The sequence below is a fragment of the Neovison vison genome, chromosome 10, assembly GCF_020171115.1.
Source record: "Neovison vison isolate M4711 chromosome 10, ASM_NN_V1, whole genome shotgun sequence".
NCBI classification, from domain to species: domain Eukaryota; kingdom Metazoa; phylum Chordata; class Mammalia; order Carnivora; family Mustelidae; genus Neogale; species Neogale vison.
In genome coordinates, this window is record NC_058100.1 from 2,930,427 (window position 1) to 2,935,381 (window position 4,955).

A 4,955-nucleotide genomic window follows, 5' to 3' on the forward strand; every position below is an offset into this window, starting at 1 on the left:
GCGGCAGCGCGCACAGAGGCCCGTCCTGGGCCCGCAGCCAGCGCAGCAGGTGCTTCTGAGAACAGCTCACAGCAGTCATGAAGTGAAAAGGGAAGTAGAAGAATGAGTGAGAGAAGTCAAGCATGGAGAGTCAGTTATCATATGGTTTCACTTATGTGTGGAGCATAACAAATAGCATGGAGGACATGGGGAGATGGAGAGGAGAAGGGAGTTGGGGGAAATTGGAAGGGGAGGTGAACCAGGAGAGACTATGGACTCTGAAAAACAATCTGAGGGTTTTGAAGGGGTGGGAGGGGGAAGGTTGGGGGAGCCAGGTGGTGGGTATTATAGAGGGCACGGATTGCATGGAGCTCTGGGTGTGGTGAAAAAATAATGAATACTGTTATGTTGAAAATAAATAAAAAAAGAAGAAGAAGAAGAATCTTTCTTAAAATACTGGCAGCATGGCAACCGATGTCAGAGACTCCCAGTGACAAAAGTCACTATTTAACAGAAGTACTGCTCTGACTTCTTGCTGTGAAAAGCTTCTTAAAGCTTTAGTTACTGTATTTTCAGAAATTCCAGCCGCTTTCTCCCAAGAACGGCGCAACACATTCTCTCTGCTTCCAGATACCAGGCAAGACTGCCGTCCTGCTGAGATTCCCATAATCCAAGGATGAACCTGAACTGCGCCAGAGCTGGAGGAGTTCTCTTTCCTTCTTCCTTTCCTTCCTTCCTCCTTCCTGCCTCCCTCCCTCTCCTCTTTCTTTCTTTCTTCCTTTTTCCTTTCCTTCTTTCTTTCTCTATCTCTCTCTCTTTCTTTCTTTTTTCCTTTCTTCCTTTCCTTCTTTCTTTCTCTGTTTTCTTTCTTTCCTTCTTTCTTTCTCTGTTTTCTTTCTTTCTTTCTTTCTTTCTATGTTCCTTCCTTCCTTCCTTCTTTCTTTCAGATTTTATTTATTTATTTGACAGTGAGAGAGGGAACACAAGCAGGGGGAATGGGAGAGGGAGAAGCAAGCTTCCTGCCAAGCAGGGAGCCCAATGTGGGGCTCGATCCCAGTACCCTTGGGATCATGACCTGAGCCGAAGGCAGACACCCAGGGATCATGACCTGAGCCGAAGGCAGACACCCAACAGTCTGAGCCACCCAGGCACCCCAAGAGGTTCTCTTCCAGTGCAGAAAGACTCTCCTCTGACACTCAGGCCTCTGACACTCAGGCCTCTGCCAGACCACTTGCGGCCAACCATCCATATGCAATGAAGCATCTGAATCACAAGACAGCTCATTGCCTGTCTGATGTATATGAAAATACCTTGACTCATTTGTCTCGGAGGAAGCGACCGACTTCGATCTGATTAGGAGGTAGAGTGCAGAATGAATTATAGCCCCATCTCACGCTTCCTGGAGAATGGACTGTAACATTTTTGACTTAGTGTTCTAGAATCTAAAATCTGTTACAGGAATGTTTCAACACATGTGCAGGGATTCTAGAACGGTATGATATGCACGGGGCTGGGAGCTGGGAGTGTAGTGGTAAGCAAGACTCCGCACACTTTCACTCTGGTGGAGCAGGTAGAAGAGGGAGTTAGCTACAGAGTGGGAAGTGCTCTGACAGCTCAATAGGAGGGAAATCTAACCCAATTCCGGAGACCCAGGAGGACTTTTTCAGTGGAAGTGACACCTGACTTGAGAAGGAAGCATTCTGGGACACAGTGATGAGCATGAGCAAGGGTGGAAGGTGGTCACTGTCACCGTCACCATCATCCTCACCCTTGAGATACCCATGAGTAAAAGACCCTTGATCTTTCCGTGAGTGGAAGACATCAGAGGATGAGTTATGAGTGGTCGGTATTGCTCTAATAGAACAACGTGCTTCTGACCTGCCCTAGCTTCTTTCTCTATCGAGGGCTTACATGAACATTGATTTTGTTGCAGGCAATGTCCAGGACCTGAGAAGCATAGGAAGATGAATAAACTACATTTTTTTCAAGACTTATACAATGTGGTAAGAGCCACAGCAGCCACAGACATCAGGCGCTCTGGGGACATACAGGGTGTCAAGGCGGCATCTGGCCCTTCGTCACCCAGCCCTCTGACCTCTCTGCCCTGTCTCAGTGGCTCTCAGTTGTCTCAGGAAGGCTGAGATGAGATGCTTCTCGATGCAAATCCTGGCCCTGCACCTATTTGTTCATATGACCTTGGTCAAGTAGCCAATCAGCATCCTCGGGGCCCACTCTCAGCACTGGGACAAAGGAGGTGAAGGTGATAACCGCTTCGGGAGGATGCTGGTATCAAAGTATGTGCGAGGGCAGTAACGCTGCCGAGCTCGTGGCCCAGAACCCAGCCCGCTGTGAACAGTGTCATTATGACTCTTTTAGGGCCAGGAACTGGGACTGATACAGTTTCCAACCAACAAGAGTGGTTTACACAAGTGGGGAACTTGAACATTATTGGTTGACCAAGACCTGAGGGGAAGTTCAAGTCCTATCTTGTTCCCTTGTTTCTGGCATCAGTTTTGTTGAATGAGTGGATTTTAATTATCAAATGAAATTTTGCATTCTTGACGTGGTATAAGGTGTCCAAACACACAAGTCATGTCACAATCAACTTCCAAAGACGTAAATAGTTTAAATAAGTCAAGTACTATTTTTCATTTTTGTGTTTGAGTCACTGAAATGGATGCTTCAGTTCCTGGCCCCGAAACTGTGGTTTCATTTCGAAATATCAGCCCTGGGTTGCATATACCACAATTTACTAGGTTGTGTCTTGATTAATCAGGAGCAGCATTTAGATTTTACATGAAGGCAGGACAGTGATACCTGTAGTCAGTAACTGTAAGAAACTGTGAAAATCCTGATCTTTTTCATATACAAAGAATAAAAAAGCATTTAAAACTCTGTACCTCATAAGAATAAAGCTTAAATTTTGGAGTGAGTTTAGACTCACAAATAAGTTGCAAAAACAGGAGAGAAAGTGCCTTGTATCCCTCGCCCTGTTTCTGCTTCCCTGAACGATGTCCTCTTACATTATCGCGGTTCACCTGTCAATTCTAAGAAACCAGGATGGGTCCTTTAGGATTAGCTCTACTCTTTATTCAGATTTCACCAGGTTTTTCATTATACCCCTTCCCTCTTCTGGTATCCCATCCAAAATACCACATCTCATTTGTTTACCCTGGTCTGTGACCGTATCTTAGTCTTCCTGGGATTTTTTGTGACATCGATGGTATTGAGGAACATTGGCCAAATATTTGGTAATGTCTCTGGTCTAGGTTTGTCTGACTCTTTCCCATGAAAACATGAGCCTAGGGATATGGGATTTCAGAAAGGATGCCACAGGACTCGAGGGTACTTCTTGTCACGTCCTATCAGGGGATCTGTGGTAGTGACATGATTTCTTGCAGGGGTTGCTCATTGTGACCACGGGGTTCCAGTGGTCTCCCCAGGTCTCTTCAACGTGAAGCTGCTGTTTGTCCCTTTCCACACTCGGCTGTTTGGAAACAAGCCCTGGGTCCTGTCTCTCAGGGGATGGGACAAGGAAGGGGTTAAATTCCAGCTCTGTGGGGAAGACTTGTCTCTTCTCCTTCGTTTATTTATTTGTCTGTTCACTCATTCATTCAATCATTTGTTTCTATCTCCTCCGACTCATGTGCATTTATTTTGTGCGCTGGGTGACAATCCACGCTACCTCATTTATTTCACTGCCCAAATGTTCCAGTGTCAGCCACTGGGGGCTCTTTCAGATTAGCTCGTAGGTCCCTTGGACATGTCCTCATCCTTATGCTTTTTCCTGAGCACTTCCAGAACTTTCTGGCACCACAAGGTTCTCTGGTCTTGTCTTGTGTTTTCCTGCCCCAGATCTAGAATCAGCCATTCCTCCAAAGCTCCCTGTCTTTTTCTGTGGAAAATGGCATTTAGAATGTAAGATCTGGGTGCTGGGTATATTCTTCATTACTGGGGGAAAGTTACGCATTTTTAAGTGAAGGACAGGAAATCTGTCATCTCGAGAGGACTTTATGAGTAGAAAAAAAATTAACAGATAAATTTGTTATAAGTCTTGGTATTAACAGCCTCTGCTCTCAAACCAGCTGCTGTGGTTTGTGTGGCCATCGTCCTGAGGCTGACTCACGAGTGATGGAGGAATAAATCCTTAGAACGGTCAGCTTTGACCCTCAGAGAGAAGGCAGCGCGTCCGCTCCATGATACATCTTTGGAGGCCATTGCTATCTGCAAGAGTTCTTTCACGTTTCCTACATACACACATAGAGAGTTCTAACCTCCAATGGCAAAAGACACTCTTCTGGTATTAGAAAATTTTCCAAGATGGTTACCTGCTCTAAGTCTAGACTCTTCCATGTTCATGAACATATTAGATCTTTTTGTTCAAAAACAGGATCAACTGAGGGGTGCCTGGGGGGTTGAGTTGGTTAAATATCCATCTGTTGGTTTCGGCTCCATCTGTGGTCTCAGTGTTGAGAGATCAAGCCCCGCGTCAGGCTCTCCACTCAGCTCTGAGCCTGCTTGAGATTCTCTCCTTGTCCCTCTATAGCCCCCCATGCTCTCTGTCTCTCAAATAATACATAAATCTTTAAAAAAAAAAGCATGGGTCAATTGAGAAACACAGCTCTTTAGGGCCCTTTATTCCAGGCCCATGACTCACACACATGTGGTGGAGATTGTGCAAGTAGGTCTGCAGCCTAAGGCCTTCCTGTGGGTTTGCTCTGTCCCTTGTGAGCTCTACAGGTTAAAGTCAGTCCACTTCACAACTTGGAGATTTATTACCTTTTTAAAACAAAATGCTAATTTTGTCCTGTATTTTATTATTATTTTTTTAATGGCAAGAATCGCACAATGAGCACTGGCTTGTCTTTTACCTAGATTCATCAGCTGTTAACACTTTGGCACATTTGCACATCTTTTTCTGAGGGATTGACACAGATGGTACCGTTTGCAGGATGTGTCAGAAGCTTGTGCGTGCA